The sequence below is a fragment of the Arachis hypogaea genome, chromosome 13 (genome assembly GCF_003086295.3).
Source record: "Arachis hypogaea cultivar Tifrunner chromosome 13, arahy.Tifrunner.gnm2.J5K5, whole genome shotgun sequence".
Classification (NCBI taxonomy): Eukaryota; Viridiplantae; Streptophyta; class Magnoliopsida; order Fabales; family Fabaceae; genus Arachis; species Arachis hypogaea.
In genome coordinates, this window is record NC_092048.1 from 89,768,121 (window position 1) to 89,789,174 (window position 21,054).

At 31.7% G+C, this 21,054-nt stretch overlaps 1 long non-coding RNA gene across 1 annotated transcript; it reads left to right on the top strand.

Moving 5' to 3' along the window:
* Positions 1 to 8,491: 8,491 nt before the first annotated feature.
* Positions 8,492 to 11,669, top strand: LOC112732358 (uncharacterized). Its single transcript, XR_011870419.1, has 4 exons — positions 8,492 to 8,997; positions 9,926 to 10,173; positions 10,648 to 10,755; positions 11,375 to 11,669. It is a non-coding gene; the product is annotated as an uncharacterized lncRNA (long non-coding RNA).
* The last annotated feature ends 9,385 nt before the right edge of the window (positions 11,670 to 21,054 follow it).

Sequence of the window (21,054 nt, forward strand, 5' to 3'; positions counted from 1 at the left end):
TAATTTCTGCATATTTACCTGCATTCTGCATTTGCATTCTCCATATATAATAAAAAAAAAATGCACGCGACGCGTAAGCGTCGCTTACGCGTCCGCGTCATATGTGCCTTGGACCTGAGAAGAAAGGAAGCAGAGAGTCACGCGAGAGCGTGGCTGGAGGCATGCCTTAGGCACAAATATGCCCACGCGAACGCGTCAATGACGCGTCCGCGTCAATGACGCGTCCGCGTCATTCTGAAAAAGAGCCTCCCACGCGTCCGCGTCACCCACGCGAACGCGTGGCCTTGCAAAATCGACGTAAAGAGGTGTATGGCAGAGAGTTATGATGGAGCTGGGCTGGAATGGTGCTGGAAGCACAAGCCCTATCACGCGAATGCGTGCCCCACGCGTCCGCGTCGTTTTCAAAAAAATGGCCATTCACAGGATCGCGTCAACCACGCGAACGCGTCACCAAGACTTTTGGCAAATTGCATTTAAAACAGAGAGTTGCGCGAACGCACGGCTGCACTCGCGCCAATAGCACAAATCAAACCACGCGATCGCGTGACTCACACGTCTATGTCACCTGAAAAATATCACACACCATGCGACCGCGTCACCCACGCGTCCGCGTCGCATGCAACGCACAGTTTAACTAAATCTGCGCCAGAATTCTTATCTTTTCTTCCCCAATCCTAATTATCTTTCTATTATCATTCTTCCTTCTTTCTTCTTCATTCTTTCTTCCCCCTTTCTTACTTTCTTCTTCTTCATCCCTTTAACCTCTCATCCCTCTTCACTTTCATTCTATTTTATTTAATTTATTTGCATACTTTCATTCATTGTATTTTAATTTTGGCATATTTTTATTTTCTTTTCTAAATTTATTATTTTTCCATTGGTGTTAAATTTTCTTATTTAACTGTTGCATCTTCTCTTGAATTATCCTGGTATTTCATGACTTGTTTTATTCTGATTGGGTAATATGATTTAAATCAATGCTAATCTTTTATGATACTTGTACTCCTCTTGAATTGATATGAACTTACACTGTCTTTCATTACCCACACTCTTCCCCTTTGTTGCAATTTTTGCACTACTGATATGCCGTTTGCTTCTATTATTTTCTCACTTGCATGTTGTAGCTACCATGTAATTGAGACCCTCATTATTTGGCATTAATCCACCCAAACTTTATTTATTTTTTTATCTTTATTTCTGGGTTACTTTTTCTTCTTTTCCTCTTCTTTCAGGCTGGCCACCGAGGAAGGGAAACAGAAAATGTTTACATGGGGCAACAGACAAGTCCATATGCACAATCTCTAGAGAAAAGCAACAGTTGTAGCAGCCCGTCCACTTGCACTTCTTTGCATGCACCGAGGACGGTGCAATCTTTAAGTGTAGGGAGGTCGATACTGATCTTCATGGGTTAGTCACTTTCTTCTCAACACCAATTTTTATTTTCCTTGTTAGTTATTGCATTTGCATGTTTGATTGCATATCTGTTAGATTTTGTGCATATTTTACCACCACTTGGTTGAAGTAATATTTACTTTTTCAAAAAACTTTTTAGAGTATTTCACTAATTTAAATCAAAACTTTTGTGTTAAACTTGTTTGAAGAAATATTATTTTGGAACATGGTTTAGAGCTCGAACACACAAAACCTGTGAGATTTTTTAGCTTATTTGATTGGTTGCATTTTATCAACCAATATTTTATTTTTGGTGTGTTGTTCTCTCTAAAATTGTGATCTTTGTCTTGCTTAATTCTATATTTCTATTATTTGATGTATGCATACACTTACATGATTGAGGCCTTTGTTTCACTGAGCTTACATATCCATATGGCCTTATCCTTTCATTATCCTTTGCAAACCAATGTTGAGCCTATTATACCCCTTTGTTCTTTACTTTAGCACATCATTAACTCTAAGCTGAAAACAATAATGTCCTTAATTTGAATCCTTGGTTAGCTTAGACTAGTGAGAGTGCTTATGATTTAAGTGTGGGAAAATTGGGTTTGGAAACATTTGGTTTGAGAATTGAGTATGTTAGAATTTTCTGAAAATATGAAAGAAATATTTAGGACATGTTCATGCATTCAATAATTTAATCATATGCATTGAGAAAAAAAAGAAAAAAGATATGTATATATAAAAATAAAAAAAATAAAATAAAATAAAATAAAATAAAATAAAATAAAGTAAAAGAGAAAAAAGAAAAAGAAAAGAAAAAGAGAAAATAAATAAAAGGGGACAAAATGCCCCAAAGTAAATGGTGAAAGCAATGCATATGTACTATACTCGAAATTAGGATGCATGAATATGTGGAAAACATGGTTAATGGACAGTTAGGTTTTGTATTGTGATTACATGGATTGTCTTAAGTTAGATGAAAAGTTTAAGTTAATTAAGGATTCAGATTTTAGTCCACTTGACCAAATACAATCCTAACTTGACCCTAACCCCATTACAACCCTTAAAAGACCTCTTGATATGTGTATTTGTGCATTAAATTTTTGTTGATTGTAAGATGAAGAGAAAGTCTTAGAAAGCAAGGTTAGTAGAGAATTGAGAGAATCGAACCTTAAACACATGAGTGATTAGAGTGTATACATTTCCAGTGAGGGTTCGATGCTCGATTCCTTGTTCCCGGCTTTCATGAGCTATCTTCTTCGTGCAAGTCTATTTGTACTTCATTTTTATGATTTGAATTAGTGAAATCCAGTTCATGTATATTCTTAAAAAATTTGTTTACTTTTAACCAAGTAGGTAGAAGCATTTCACATTTAGTTGCATTCTTATAGATAGGTTGCATTTCATACATTTTACCATTCCTCTTCACTCTTATAGCTTCTCTTGAGCTTAGCATGAGGACATGCTAATGTTTAAGTATGGGGAGGTTGATAAACCACTATTTTATGGTTTATATTATGCTAAATTAAGTGGTTTTTCATCCATTATACTCACGCTTATTCATAGAAATCGCATGTTTTACGTTTCCCTTCCTGATTTTATGCTATGATTGAAATCATGCTTCTTTGGCCTTATATTTGCTAATATTAATTCTCCCTTTATACCATCCGATGCCTTGATATGTGTGTTAAGTGATTTCAGAGATTACAGGGCAGGAATGGCTTAAAGAATGGAAAGGAAGCATGCAAAAGTGGAAGGAATACAAGAAACTGAAGGAACTGCTAAAGTTGTCCAGCCTGACCTCACGGTACTAAATCGACCATAACTTGAGCTACAGAGGTCTAAATGACGCGGTTCTAGTTGCGTTGGAAAGCTAACATCCGGGGCTTCGCAACGATATATAATTTGTCATAGCTGCTTTGAAGCCAGGTGACGCGAACGCATGGGCCACGCGGACGCGTGACCTGGCAAAAACCCAATCCACGCTAACGCGTGGACGACGCTTCCGCGTGGCTTTGCAGCGACCTGTACGTACCAGAAATCGCTGGGGGCCATTTTTTTGGCTGTTTTTGACCCAGTTTTCGGCCTAGAAAATATATATTAGAGGCTATAAAGTGGGGAAATCCATCCATTCATAACAACAAGAAGATACAACTGACACAACATTCATATTCACAATTATTAGGTTTTAGATGTAATTTTTAGAGAGAGAGGCTCTCTCCTCTCTTTTAGGATTTAGAATTAGGATTAGGATTTAGGATTTCTATTATGATTAGGCTACTTCTCTTCATTCTAGGTTCAATGTTCCTTTAATTTACTTTCTACTTTTAATTATTCTTTTACTTTAATTGTTATTTATCTTTTCAATTTGGCTTATGAACTCCATGTTAGAATGATTTCTTATTTAATACACATTGAGGTATTTCAGATTTATGATTTCTTTCTTTTATTTATTATATAAATAATTTAGATTTTTTCTCTTTTGGCTTTGGTTGAGTAATTGGTGATACTTGAGTTGTCAAACTCAGCTGTTGATTGAAAATTGGGAATCGCTGATTGATTTGGATCGCTCTAAAGCTAGTCTTTCCACAGGAGTTGACTAGGACTTGAAGATCAAATTGATTGGTCCACTTGACTTTCCTTTTTTTAGTAAGGGTTAACTAAGTGGGAGCAACAAACAATTCTCATCACACCTGATAAAGGATAACTAGGATAGGATTTCCAGTTCTCATACCTTGCCAAGAGTTTTTCTAGTTATTAATTTATTTTTCTTGCCATTTAAATTACTTGTTCTCTATTTCAAAAACCCAAAAATACACGCTTTTTCCATAACCAATAATAAATCATACTTCCCTGCAATTCCTTGAGAGATGACCTGAGGTTTAAATACTTCAGTTATAAATTTTATTGGGTTTTGTTACTTGTGACAACCAAACTTTTGTACGAAAGGATTCTCTGTTGGTTTAGAAACTATACTTACAACGCGATTATTTTTATAAAATTCTTTACCAGCGAAGAATCAGTTCGTCATGGACATATAGTTTGGAGCCTTGAACGACCCATCTTTCAACCTTGCAATATTGCCAAAGCCCAAATTGTCGCCAAAGTGTCACTTCAATAACACTCCACAATGGGCCACTTCTAATACTCCAATTCTTTCATTTATTCTTCAATATTTCAAGCCTATAAGAAGAGACTTAAAATTTCACAAGCCCAAGTCAAGCCACAATTAACAATTAATCAAGCCCACAACAATCATTTAGAAGTAGTTAGAAAATTTGCATTTGATTGTAATTTCATTTGAATTTGTAATTTAGGTAGTTTACAAGTGTAATTATCCGTGCCATGTACGTGATAAAATTGAAGTTATAATTTTAAATTGTTTTATTAAAATTAATTTGAATTATAATAATTTGACTAATAAAAAAATAATGAATTATGTATTGTTATTTTTTCTTAATCTAGTGTTAATTGTATTAACTCTAAAATAGTTATTAACCAGTTTTAATAATCTAATTTCTTCAATAAATTAGACATATATACTGAATGTGACCATAAATAATCTAGTAATACCTAAATCCACCAACAAATTGTTATATGTATAAGAACATATCACAATTAACTGAAAATAAACAACAAATTATTAGAGAATTCTAATGTAGAAAGTTCTCCAATAAATAATAAATAATTTAAATCCACTAAATAAAAATTCAACACTATCCTTTGATGCCTGCAAAATATATACCTGAAACAATACTATATCAATGTTAGTATACAAAATTATATGACTAACGTAATTATAAAATTGTTTATTAGGAGAATAAAATAATACGAATGATAATTCTAATATTCTAAAGTTATAAATGTACAATAAGAATGCATTACCCATTAGTACCTAGAATTTGTCTATTTTTAAATTAATAGTAATAAATTTAATAAATTAATAAATTTAATTAAGAGATTTCATTATTATCTTTTCATTATAAGCTCTCAAAAACTTTACTATATACCACATTCATCGTGCAATTATCTTCCAAGTGTCCGTGATCTTGCAACAGCACTCGCAGACCATCTTTACTAATTACTCTTGATAACGCAACATACAATTGACCATGGGTGAAAACTGGCCTTGGAAGGTATATTCCAACTTTTGATAGAGTTTGTCCCTAAGACTTATTTATTGTCATTGCAAATGACATAATAATTGGGAATTGTCTTCTTTGAAACCTGACCGGTAATGTTTCGTTATTTGGAATTAAATTCAGTCTTGGAATAAGAATAATACCAGCTTTGTTACCGGTTAAAGTCTTATATTCTATCACATGGGTTCTCATTCTTCTAACTTGCATTCTCGTTCCATTGCACAAACCATTAGTTTGGTCTATATTCCGCAGCAACATAACAGGAGCACCAACCTTTACAACCAACTTGTGTGGTGGTAGACCTGAACAATTTATTCCATTTAAAATCTCTGGTGAGAAAGTATCTAACTCAAATTTCATATTTTCCTCCTCAGCACACACGAAGTCAGAAGTTAAGTAGACTCTTTTTTGTCCAACTGGGTTGGGTTATTTTTTACAGCTGGATTGTGTTCTTGTGGCCCATCATGGGCTTTGTCCAAACCAAAAAAAAAAAAAAAAGAGGAGGCTTGTTTTATATATTTATGTCCAGGGTCATTAAATGCAGCAAAGTCTTTGTGTCCATTATGTTTTGATGGCTTTTATGGTGATCATATTTGGTTGATGGTCCTGGCTAGGAGATTATGTAGCTAACCTAAAATCATTGTACGGAATCTTGCCCCGTTCAGGTCAAGGTCGCAGATCAATAAATTTTTCTTTAATAAAATGAAGGTAAGATATATAGTAATATGTCGATAATACCAATATTTTAATTAAAAAGTCTCCAACTTTTACTCCGTGTATCATATAACTAGTTTGTAACTAAACAAAATGAAAATATTTAGACTAAACTTATTGCGTTGATAGGATGGTTGGGTATACAGTAAATCTCCAAAAAGTAATTGCATTATCTTTCTATTATAATTATAAAAACTATTTAATAAGTTATTCTTTGGCAACCTTTCTCGTCTTTATTGCTAAAAAATTGTAATCTTCTCCAACAACATGAGTTGGTTGTGAAACCCATCTTTCACTTTCAACAGCCTCAGAAGCACTCCCAGAAGTACCTGTAGGTTCATCTGCAAAAAAATAAGCTGGGTTTACAACTAAATTCTATTTGTCCCATGTAATCGTAGCACTTCATATCATTATTATTATTATTATTAGAGTAACCGAGGCCAACTTCATATCATTATCATATTATTATTATTATTATTATTATTATTATTATTATTATTATTATTATCAACATAAATGGATCACCATTAAGGTAACAACTTGCCATTAATAAAATCATTGGATAATGAATAAGAATTAGAATTATATCAATATAATTAAAATTATTAAAAATACTTTCGAGTGATAATTAGTTTAATAATACATTAAATATTGATTTTATATAATTATAATAAAGATATTTTCTTAAATTAGTATAATTATGTATTATTCATTAAATATTAATTGCAATATTGTAATATAATTATAATAAAGATATTTTTCTAAAATAAATTTATTTAGAGAAACATAAATTGGTTATTAATAACCGGTACTGTTATCATAAAATTACCATCTCATATTATTATTATTATTATCAATATAATTAAAATGATTAAAAATATTTTCAATTGATAATTGATAAGTAGTTTAATATTTCTAATTGATAATTGATTTTAAATAACTATAATAAAGATATTTTCCTAAATTAGTATAATTATGTATTATTACTTATATGCTAATTATAGTATAATTATAATAAAGATATTTTCTAAAATAAAAATAGAAGAGAAAATGGTGCATTCATTTTGGCAGAAAAATAGATTCATGATGAATCGACACCTCATTTCTATTAGCTGGGAAAAAACCAGTTTTACTATAATATAATTAATAATTAATAAAATAAATTCATTTGGAAAAAAAATTCATGTGTAATCTTCATAAATAACAATAATTTCTTTATTTATGTATACGTATATATTAATTTTGTTAAATAATCCTAAATATTTTCTTATTTATACATACGTATATCTTAATTATACATAAAAATATTTAAATCACATATATTAAATATTTTTTGTTATAATTATTTTCTTTTATACACACACACACATATATTATTCCACAATGCATGCAATAAGCTTTTATGTTTGATATCGATATATAGTCTCCAATCCCAGTCCCATTCATATGCAAACTGTATACAATTTTTTTTAAATAGAGCAATTTTAATTTTTAACGGAGCTACTTGCTACAATTAGGTAAAAATGATGCTATTATCTTTTATTAACCTTTATAATTAATTCAATGGAGATAATTGCTCACTATATATGTTATCTACATTAATTATATGCCAATATTTTTAGAAAAGAGCTAAAAGAAGAGATATATAATATTATTGCTATATAGAAAGCAGATATAAATTGCTACGTTCTTTTTTATTATATTATATAACTTAAAGTTATAGTATCATCATGTTACTATTAATTATAGATACTTGCTACAATTATATCAAATTTAATTATAAATCTAAATAAATAAAATAGATAATAATCAATAGTATTTTTTTCTTTTTTTACATTCAATATTTACTGTAAACATAAAAAGTAAAATACCTAATGAATAAAAATATGAGTAGAAAATAAAACAGAATAATTAAAATCACTACAAGAAAAATACCCATTCAGCCACACTTTTTTTAAGCTACATTTGAAAAGCGTAGCCTATTCATAGAAAAATACCTATTCAGCCACACTTTTTTAAGCTACATTTGAAAAGCGTAGCCTATTCTATGAATAGGCTACGCTTTTCTCCGTGTTGCCTTTTTATGAGAGAAAAGGATACACAATTGTGGCATCATTTAAAAAGTGTAGCCTTAGGTATTATAGAAATCACTTATAAAGCGTAGCCCTAGATTTATATCTACGGGTTCACTTTTCGTATCAAAGAAAACGCTTTTAGAGGGTAGCCTATTTGTTAAGTTTTGGGTGCACTTAAAAAGTGATGCCTAATATATCTAGTGCCAAAAACTTGACACTTGGTAACTTTTTTCCCTCTTTTTCCCGAAAGAAAACTTACACTTAGTGAAATTTTTGTAAATTCCCTCCAAAGGTCATCACTCACCTCCAAAGCGCCTTCATCCCTGCATTGATCGTCAAGAAACCCTCTCACCACTCACCATCGCCACTGACCACTCACCATTGCGCAGAAACCCTCTCACCAACGCAAAGAAACCCACTCATCACCACTCAACACTGACCGTCACTCCTGTTCGCCCTCATCTCTGTGCTTCTCACCTTCGCCATTCTCACCGTCGCTATTGCTGCACTGACCATCGCTCTTTTTCTCCGTTCTACCCTAATCTTGTTCTGCGTGCCCTAATCGCTAATGACCGTCGCTGTTCTGACCATCGTTGTTACTGTACCACCGTCACCATCGTCATCTCCGTACTTCTAATCATCATCTTCTTTGTGCTCACATCGTTGAATATGTATGTTTTGATTTCTATTTGGTTCTGAAATTTCAGAGGTTTAGGATTCCGATTTTAGGGGTTTTAATTTGGGAGTTTTAATCTGTGAAACTATAGGTTTGTGAACTATGATTTGATAACATGCATGTTGTTGATGAAGACGTGTGGTATTTTAGGGTTCTCAGTTAAAATCTTTTTTCAGTTAGATATCAAAAAGCTCAAGAAAAAAATTGGCATGTAAATGATGGTTATAGTAAAATATGAACTAACTTCAATAATTTGAAACTGAGGATTGGATTTTGATGGAACGCTTAGACACTATTAGGATTTTTTTTCTATAGAGACAGAGAAAGAACAGAATATTTCCTGGCCTCACTTTTAGGAAGTACAAGAAAATATAAGAATTTTCTGTCTTGGAGGATAAATTTTGTAAATTTGAATAGTAAAACTCAGCTTGTAAACTTTTAAAAATTTGGTGGTAATGCCGTAAGCTCAATTTGGGGACTAAATTTGTAAATTTCAGTGTGACAACCTTTAACCAAAAGGAATAGAACATGATGTAATAGAAATTATTGAATGAGATAATAATTAATAAATGTTCTGTTGTATTGTTTTGGTGTTAGAGATTAAGTGGAGTTAATAACTCAATGTTGTGTGGAAATACAATGAAATGGGATAGTAAGACTCGGGTTCTGTTTCGGTGCTATTATTGCATTCATCTCAAATTGAAGGATAAGAAAATGAAAATTAGAATTGGATAGAATGGTGTGGATTCACTTCATATGTATGTACTTCTTTCTTCATCAGTTTCATATGTAGACTTGAGATTTGCTCGCAACATTTTGGGCCTAAAATGCATTATATTTTTGTAATTTGCGTGTTTCGCCTTGTAGATGCATAATTTGGATATTATGGGTTTGATTGTGTAAATGTGTAATTATGATGACAGGGTGAAGTGGATGCTATTTTTGTTAATGCTATACTAGCTGTGTGGGGTTCAGCAACGGAATTTTGAGGCAAGTTCTAGCTGTGTGATCCCCCAAGAAGTCAGTGCTCACCGCCTCACCCACCCAGGCTCTACCGTCATCTTCTAACTGCTTCTCACTGTTCACCCAGCACCACCAGTATCTGTTGTCTTTGCTGCCGCTCCTCTGTTTTGCAGCCTCTGAGCCACGAACTCCATCGCCGCTTCTTGAGGTTCCTCTTCTTATTCTTCTTCTTGGCTTCTTTTTTCTTTTATTATTATTATTGTTATTATCATTATGTTCATGGATGAAGAACATATTGAGAAATATTGAAAGTCACACACCTTTTTTATATTCTGTTATTAGCTCCTTCATGCATGTGTTTTTTATAGGCCTTCACCCAATTTGATGTTTTCCCTCATAATTTTTCACGTGTCTTTTGCTCAAAAGTGTTACTTTCTTAAACAATTGCAGCATTATCATAATCATAATATAACCTGGTATTCTGTTTTCACCTCACGACATGAAGCTTAGTCTAATTATTGCTGAATAATAAAAAATAATGCTATACAACTACCGAGAACCTTGCATTTATTTATTTATTTATTGCTTGACCAACTTGAGCATTGATTGATGAATTTAAATTATTTAATTATGTCTTTTCTTGTGTTTTAAATTAAATCTGAATAATTATTATTTTGTTCAGGCTATCTTCAACGGGTAGTGTGAAGTCATTGCTTTGTGAAATAGCCTACATGGCCTCCTGGTGACGAACAACTCTTTCTCCGAAGAAATTGAGCACAGAGATCTTCAGGTACATACTTTTCTCATTTTCTGTGAAAAAAATTCTTAAATTTTAGCTTCTTTCTTTCTTAGAATTTGAAGAAAAAAGAAGGTTTCTTGAATCCAGTTTTTGTTAGCTCAAATTTTTAAGACCTCTGGTTAGGATGTTTAGGGGGGGAGAAAAAGTACAAAAGGTAGACAAGAAATCACGTGGTGTATTGAGAGTAAAGCAAAGCTGAATAAGGTAGGGTGTAACTTTAACCATCATTCTATTTTATTTTACTTATTAATTTATTTTGGCCTTACTTAATGCCAGCTAAGATGTTAAGTGGAAGTTTGGTACACTTAAGAAGTTCTGTTTTAGGATTTGAACTAGTATTCGTATGCTGAAACTATATGTGGCTTGAATTCAGCTCCTGTAGTTTTTCCTTTTAAATAACAAAATGATAAAGATATTATATTGTGGCTCTTTTTTTGCAGTGAACATGGGAAATCAAAGACTGCATTTGTGACATTTAAATATCCCAAAGCGCTTGAAATTGCATTATTGTTACCAATAAAAATACTTACTTAAATCTGATAATAAAATTTGTTGATTACGAATGTCATTATGAATATTTTTCTAACTACTTTTCTATATAATTATGCAGCGTAACAATGAAGATTAAGCAATGAAGATTAAGCTGATTATTATTGTGGTTTATTGGCTAAGATAGAGTACTATTTAGAATCTTTACATGTATGGTAGACTAATGACTTTTATTAGAAGATACTTATGTATTTAGGATATATTTTTTTATAGAGTATTAGTAGTAAATTCTACGTGGTATTATGGTTATTTTGATATAGCTATGCTTACTTTAGTGTGAGATGTATGAATTTTACAATTAACTTCATTCTAGTACTTTTGGATCATTATTATAAATATATTTTAGTTAGAGATAATTTTTATTATTTAAAGAAATTATTTAGTATAATTATGTATTTATTTTTATTTTATAATATTCAACTCATTTAAATAAAAATGTTGAATTATTATACATGTAATCATATTACTAACTATTATGTTGTATTAATAATTATTAGAAAATTATATATATATATATATATATATATATATATATATATATATATACAGAAAAAAAACGAGACCTAAGGCTACACTTATATACAGTAGCTATAGTATACAAAAAAAAACACAAGGGACCTATGGCTACACTTATAAAAGGTAGCCATAGTATACAATGTGGCTACGCTTTACAGGTGATGCAGTAGCGTTGAAAAGCGTAGCCTATTCTGGTAAAAATGGAAGTTGAAAAGCGTAGCCTTTAGTCTTGGAAAGCATCACTTGAAAAGCGCACCCTATTCCCAAACGCCAAAAGCGTAGCCCTTGGTGCAGAAAAGCGTAGCCTTTGAGAATAAGCAACGGCCGAATAGGCATCCCCAAAAAGTGTAGCCGTAGCCCAAAAAGCGTAGCCGTAGCCTAAGGTATCTTTTTTTTTCACTTTTGGCTACACTTTTCAAGTGTACGTGAATGGGTGTTTTTCTTGTAGTGAATTTAATTTGTTAACTAATTAATCTTGTGTCTATATATTGTTGTTGTTGTTGTTGTTGTTGTTGTTGTTGTTGTTGTTAACCACTAATTAAAGCAGAAGATAAAGAACCATATACTTAATGAACCATTATTAGGATGGGTGAGAATTATAGCATGAATTATTGTGAATACAACTATCTATTAATAAAATTGTGGATACAATTAATTATTGTAGATACAATTATCTACTAATAAAATCATTGCACATGAATGAGAATTAGAACTATATCAAATAATATAATTAGAATGAATAAAAATATCGATGATTGATAATTAGTTTAATAATACATTGAATATTAATTTAATATAATTATAATAAAGATATTTTTTTAAAATAATATAATTATACATTATTCATGAGCTAATTGTAATATAATTAGAATAAATTCATTTAAAAGAAAAAACAATTCATGTGTAATCTTCATTAATTACAGTAATTTCTTTACTTATGTATATGTATATATTAATTTTGTTAAATAATTCTAAATATTTCCTTATTTATACATACATATATATTAATTATACATAAAAATATTTAAATCACATATATTAAATAATTTTTTGTTATAATTATTTTCTTATATATATTATTCGACAATGCGTACAATAAGCTTTTATATTTGATATTCATATATAGCCTCCAATTCCAGCCCCATTCATACGCCAACTGTATACAATTTTTTTTTAATAGAGTAATTTTAATTTTTCGTTTTATTTTCTTTCACGTACATTTTCTTTTTTCTTTAAATAGTAATATTTTAATTTTTTTTCTTTTTTGTTTTAAGTACACTTTTATTGCACTGATGCAAAAGAAGGCCATTAATTTCTGAAAAAAAATAATAATATGTTATAAAATTATTTTAATAACGAAAAATTTAAAATAAGAAAATTTAAATATATTACCAATAGTTGAAATTGCATATTGTAAGACTCAGAATTTTTATAAAATTTTATTATGAATTAATTTCAATTTATTTATTCATTAAGTACTTTAATCTCAAAAATTATTTTATTAAAGATAATTGAAGCAAATTCTGATTAATTGAGTTTAAAATAATTTAAGGTTTTGTCTGATTTTATAATTATCGAATTATTTTCTATATTTAAATTATAAAGTTTAGCAAATGTAAAATAATAAGAATTTTATCTGATTTAGTTTAAATAATTGAGATTTCAGAATTTAATACTTTAATTTTTATAAACAAAGAAAATTAATTATATTATCTTATAATTTAAATTAGAATACTTAATTAAAAGCTAATTATCAAATTAATAAATAAATAATATTTTTTTAGATTTTAAATTTATACAATATACTCTAATTTTATTGAAATTTACTAAACCCTAATTTACCCAAAATTTCTAATTTTACTTTTGCCCTAAATTAAAGCCTAATTCCCAAATTAAATCCAAACCCTAACTTTAACCAAATTAAACACTAAACCCCCCTAATCTAACCCTAGCCGCCATCCATTATATTTCCCCTAACCAACCTATGGAAGAAAGAAACAAAGAAAGGAAAGGGGAAGGGGAATCAGAGGAAAGAGATAAGAGAGAGCCCTTGGGATCAGAGAGGAAGAGAGCGACAGGGAAGAAGAGAGAGATTGGAAGGGAGGGGACCACGTCCTGCCGCACCGCCACCACCATACCGTCATTGTGACTGTCGAGTCACCATCGGGGAGCTGAGTCGCGGAGAGAGTTCACAAGCGAAAGAGAGCGATGTGGAGGGCGAGAGTCATGAGTCTGGGACCGCTGCGACCGTCGCAACGCTACCATCCTCGCGCCAGTCACCGCCGCGACCGTCGGTGATGATGCTAGTCGCCATCATTTGCACCTCTGTCGCTGTTAGAACCGCACGCCGCTGCTTGAAGGATCTTCGTTGTCATCGTTGCAGCGAAGCTTGCTACCGTCGCGTCTTGCCTAGCCACCGTCATCGAAGCCTCATTGCCGTTGATTAAGCGTGTTATCATGGAGCTCAAGGATAACGCGCAGAAGTTGAATGGTGCCTTCTTTCCACTGCTGAAATCATGCTTGGCGTTCTGCCCTGTTCTGCTCGGATCCGTTCTCCATTCTGCCTCGCCTCTGTTCCATTGAGGTTTGTTGTTCTTCATGGTGAGACTGGATTTGTTTTGCTTCCTTCACCATGATAATTTGTTTTAGTTTCACCTAATAGCCATTTCATGTTACTTATAATTTATGTCAGAATAAACTGTTGTGGTGTTGATGTTGCTGCTGTTGCTACTACTAGATTCTAATGCCATTGTCGCTGTTGCTGTTAATTTGGAATAAATGGGTTTGTCATGTTTGATTTCTGAGTTCGGTTAATCAAGGTAGAGGAGTTTTTTTGAATTCATTTTACTTTCAAGATTTGTTATAAGTTGATAATAGTATGGAAAATATATATTTTTATAATTACGTGAGCCTTTTGAACTGAATTGAACTGTTCGGATGGCTGTGATTATTTATTTGATTGATTTATTGAATTATTGAGGAAGCTGGCTATTCTGATTTGCTGTTTTGGTTTGTTAAGTTGGTCATTGTTGAATTAGCTTTCCTTGAATCATTGGAAGAGGTTTAATGTTGGAATTTAGTTTAATTTTGGAAATATTTGATTTTAGAAAAGACTCAAAACTAGAATTTGGTTTGATTTTGGAAAGGTTTTGATATTTGAAGCTAGTTGGAAACGGGTTGGAAAATGTGATTTTGATGGGACCCATAAGGGTGGCATAGTCCAAATTTTAGAGGAGATGCTGTCCAAATTTTTATAAAATTAGAAACTTCATTTAAAGTGATTATTTAGAAAGATTTAGATTTTTAAGGATTTTATAAGTTGATTTTTGCTGTTGTTAAGAAAAGGGTTATGCTTTGGAGTTTAATTTATTTAGAAACGAATGAGTTATATTTTGAATTTGAATTATTGAAGAAAGTAATAAGTGGTATGATGAGAATGAGTATGAGAATGAAGATTGATTTTTTTAGCATGATTTTTGAATAATCAAATGACAATGAGAATGAATGTGAAAATGAGATTTGTATTTGATTGAGATACTTGGGTAGTAGCAAGGATGGTGGTTCGTCCCGCTTGCTCCAGGTCTATGTTTGAGATTTGATAATAATGATGATTGACTTAAACTGAATGAATGTATGTTTGAGATCATGGGCATTAGCAAGGATGGTGGTTCGTCCCGCTTGCTCCAGGTAAGTGATTGTGACGCCTGGGTAGTAGCAGCAGTAGTGGATTATTCCACTTTCTCCAGGTTGAGCTTTTAAAAACCCACCTGGGTAGTAGTTGCAGTAGTGGTTACTCCACTGGTTCTGGGTTAAGTGGGTAGTAGCAAGGGAGTTGTAGCTCAAACCCACTTGCTCTGCATGGGTGTTTCAGTCCATGGTTAGTTACCAGGATGTGTCGGGTTGGCTATATAACCGACAGATGATATCATCAGCCATAGGATAGTCATTCATCATATGCATTTGTTTGCTTTGTTTTGTTTTGAATTTGTTTTGGTTTGCCTAACTACTTAACTATCTTTAACTGTTATATGAGCTACTTGCTGTAACTGCTATCTATACCTGTGTTTTCCTTGTTTGTTTTGCCTGTGTTTGTTCTGGTGTGGTACTTTGAGATTAATTTTTGGTGTTGAATTGATGATAGTGTTGGTTGTTGGTGTGATTGGCTTCCGATTGAGATTTAGTAAAGTATGAAAAATCAAGCTGGTTTAGCATAGACTTATTGAACCTATGTTTGGAATAGATTAGTCATTCATAATGTTAGGAAACTTTTAATTTTCTTTTATAGGAAAAACTGAGTTTTGGGATTTCTGGATACTTAATCACTAAGTTTGAAAAACAGTTTTCCTACTAAATATCTTCTTATAACAAATTCTAAAAATCTTTAGTGAGACCATGTGGTTAGGTTCTTACCCCCTACAGACTTCTCTTTTCAGGAAACGGACGAAAAAGCTTTTAAAGAGTTGTTGAGTTTAGCTTATGCGATATGGATGTATTAGTTCAGTTATTATTATTCTTCCCTCACCATTAATATTATAATTTTGTAAGAGGGATAGGAGTTGTATGAGTTAGTATGTATATAACATGTATAGGCTACTTGAGTAATAAGTTATGTATATTGGTACATGCTTGTTTGTTTTCAAGACAAAGTAGTTTTTCTTAGTTTTCAAAGAAAATCAGCGGTACGGTTTCGAGTCAAAGGCTCCCATTATATTATTAAGTATATGAAGTCGTCATAATACTTCTTGTTATCAGAGTGGCGCAGTTGGAAGTGTGACATTCTGATAGTAAGGGTGTTACACATATCCGAGTTTGACACAAATTTAGCAAAACTGAACTTAAATTGAGGAAATTTAATCTCATTATGTGCTCCACTTCGAAGATCTCCGGGAAGACGTAGAAAGCATGGAGGGGATGGAACTAAAACTTTGCCTACAAAGTTCTGTGGAAATAATTCCTCAATAAAAAATGTCAAGCTGCTCCCAAGAAAACTAATTTTACCCACATTCCATTAGGTTGGTCATAATATGTGAGTAGATCCAACCATCCTTCGGTAAAATAAAGTTTACTGCCTCTTCTTTGAACGCTTACATCCATGTAGTTAGAACCCGAATCAGTGAATAGAACTCGATGAGGTTGGTGCGCGTGTATGCAAACCTCCACACTATTCGTACAGCAGCAGTACCAGCAAGTGCACTAGATCTTCCAAGTAATACCTAAGCGAGTCAGGATCGATCCCACGAGGATTGTGGCTTGAAGCATGCAATGGTTGTCTTGCAGGTCTTAGTCAGGAGGAATCAGAAGGTTGTATTTGGAGTTGGTTGAAGTATGATGATCATGAAACTATGAAAGCAAAAGGGGTAGAAAATACTGGTAGGAATTATATGCTGGGAATAGAGTTGAGAGTTAGAGTTGCTTTGCCTTTCTGAATTAATTTTGGTATCACTATCTTCTTTGCTTGTGAATGATGTTCCTCTATGGCAGGCTGTATGTGATCAAAACCATTGCCCGTGGTCATTGATCTCCTCTGCTACAGAATGAACGCCAGGGCCCTTGGTCATTCAATCCAATGGATGGTGAAGCTCTAGCAAATCATTCTCCTGGCAATACTACTCAACACGCCACAGACAAGGTCGAATCTTCAGGATCAGAGAACATTGCTTCTTTGGATCTAGCCTATACCACGGAGACCTTAATCTTCCCAGAAATCAGCTGAACTGGTGTCTTGAGAAGTCCCCAACAAAGTCGTGCAATAACCGTCTGAGAGATGTATAAACATAGTTGTTGGCTCGTGCTTTTCTTCCAGGTACTCACACGAACCCAAGTAGACGCGAGTGTTTGTCAGGCACGTTCATCTTAGTGTGGTGAATAGAGCTAATTTTTTAGATCATGCTATTCACCACGATGAAGATCGGATATACATCTTAGAGATAGATCAAACACGGATCGAAGAAGAAATAGTAATACTTTTATTCATTAATAGGGCTCAGCAGGGCTCCTCCCCTAAACCTAGGAGGTTTAGAAACTCATACTGAAAGTAAAATACAATGGTCAAAACGAAAATAGGGCTGAAGATCCTTAACAAAGTGTAATCTTCTACTTTAAATACTAAACTAGTGACTAATAAGGATAAAACAGTCTATCTAGTGTTAAAATCCACTTCTAGGGCCCACTTTGTGAGTGTTTGGGCTGAGCTTTGATGAAATCCACGTACTTAGGCTTCCTTGGGCGTTCAACTCCAGTCCTGGCACCTTTTTGGGCGTTGAACTCCAGCTTGGAACCCCTTTCTGGTGCGGGATGCTAGAACTGGTGAGATGGCTGGCGTTGAACGCCAGTTTTGGGCTTCCTACTCCGAAACAATGTATGGACTATTATACATTTCTGGAAAGCTCTAGAAGTCAGCTTTCCATAGCCGTTAAGAATGCTTCATTTTTACTTTTGTAGCTCCAAAAAATTTCTTTCGAGTGCAAAGAGGTCAAATCTAGATAGCATCTAGAGTGCTTTCTCTGTCTCTGGATCAGACTTCTGCTCCAGCTCCTCAAATTCAACCCGAAAACACCTGAAATGGTGAAAAAACACACAAACTCAAAGTGGAATCCAAAAATGTAAAATTAACACTAAAACCTGTAAAATCTTAATGAAAACTAAGTAAAACATATTAAAAACTATATGAAAACTATACCAAAAAGCGTATAAAATATCTGCTCATCAGAGGTATTTCATGGATGTGATGCATTGTAAACGATTGCGGCAAAAGACAATCGCACTTGAACATTAGATGAAAAGAATAAGTTGGAGTAAGAACAATTATTAAATTATCAAAAAATAATATAATAAAATGAGTATATAAAAAATACTATATAAAATTATAAATTATACCTTAAAAGGATCAACTTCGATGAAAAACAAAGAATACATTCTATGAAATTGTAAAAGAAGAATAATAAATTTAAAGAAAATGAGTTGACTCTCAAATCGAGGCTCATATACCACAAAAAATTCTATATATAGGCTTTATTAAAAAAATAAATATGTAAATTAGTTATTATTAAGGTAATTTTTTATTATTTACGTTAGCTATACATCATATATTTATTTTGTTGAAATTATATGCTTTTATCATATCATATCATGATTAGAATCATTGTTTTTTTTTATCATGAATATAGTAACTGGGGCCAACTTCATATCATTATTATTATTATTATTATTATTATTATTATTATTATTATTATTATTATTATTATTATTATTATTATTATAAATGGATCACCATTAAGGTAATAACTTGTCATTAATAAAATCATTGGATAATGAATAAGAATTAGAATTGTATCAATATAATTAAAATCAATATAATTAAAATGATTAAAAATACTTTCGAGTGATAATTAGTTTAATAATGCATTAAATATTGATTTTATATAATTATAATAAATATATTTTTTAAATTAGTATAATTATGCATTATTCATTAAATACTAATTGTAATATTATAATATAATTATAATAAAGATATTTTTCAAAAATAAATTTATTTAGAGAAATATAAATTGGTTATTAATAACCGGTGCTGTTATCATATAATTATCATATCATATCATATTATTATTATTATTATTATTATTATTATTATTATTATTATTATTATTATTATTATTATTATTATTATTATTATTATTATTATTATTATTAAAAATATTTTTGATTGATAATTGATAAGTAGTTTAATAATGCATTAAATATTAATTTTATATAACTATAACGAAGATACTTTCTAAGTTAGTATAATTATGCATTATTACTTAAATACTAATTATAGTATAATTATAATAAAGATATTTTTTTAAAATAAATTTAGAAGAGAAAATAGTGCATTCATTTTAGCGGAAAAATAGATTCATGAGGAATCGACACCTTACTTCTATTAGCTGAGAGAAAACCCAGTTTTAGTATATTAAGTAGATAAATAAGGCCTTAGATTCATCATTTTACACACACCATGGAGGGGGTGGAGGTGACTCCACTCCCTTTTCACTCTCATTCTATTCTCTTCTTCTATTTTCTTTCATACAAAATTTTGTAAATATTTTGCTATGAGTCTCTAATTTCTAACATTGGGAAAGAGAGCTCTATTTCTATTTGATGGATTAATTTATTTTTATTCTTCTTCTTCTCTTCATCTTTCTTTGATTTACTTGAATGATTTTCTTTCTTCATTTAAGCATTCAATCATCTTGGGAAAGAGATTGAATGTACATGAATTCTATGTGAACCTTGGGAAAGGAATCATAGAATGATGCTTGAAAATACTTCTCACACTTAAGTAGATTTGGGTATGGATAGGGTATTGTGACATTTAATTTATCTATTATTTGGGTCTAAGAAAGTGTGTGGTATAATTAGGGACCATTCTTCATCTCTTCTCATGAGCAATTAGATCAAGGAATTGGCAATTATTCAAGGTTAGAGAGATTGAATTACCAAGGGATTAGAATTCAATCTCTCATGATTGCCAAGAGACCAATGATTGCATGATTAAAGAGGAGATGAAAACTATTGATCCTAAGAATGCAATATCTCTTGATCCCAATGTTAATTTCATTCTTAATTCTTGTTATTTATTTCTTGTACTTTAATTTTCTTGTCATTTACTTTCTTTCACTTTATTACTTTCTTTACTTTTATGTCATTTACATTTCTTGTTGCTCATCATCCAATTATGCTTGTCTAACTAGAATAATCAATCAACTATTGCTTGCTTAATCTGTTAATCTCTATAGGATTCGACCTCACTCTTTGTGAGTTTTTACTTGATGACTATTCCATATACTTGCCGAAGGAAGATTGTAGTGATACGAAATTCTAATGATCAAGTTTATGGCGTCGTTGCCGGGGATTAATTGTGATTAACAAACTACCGGTTGATTAATTATCTAGATTAGGCATTTTTTTTTTTTGCTTTTGTCATTTACTTGTTTTTTTATTTCTCTTTTCTTATTGCAAGTTAAGTGTTTGTGTTATTGCCTCATTAAGAATTCCTTATTTGTGACATAAGGAATTTCAATTTCTCTTAGTGATTGTGTTGTTTGATACAAGAGCATTTTCAAAGAAAAATAGAGTATACATCATCTTTTGATCAATCATACCACATGGGTATTTTCCACCACCACAAAATGATTCAAGTTACTATACTAATTGTGGTTGGGGATATCAAGATCAAGGAAT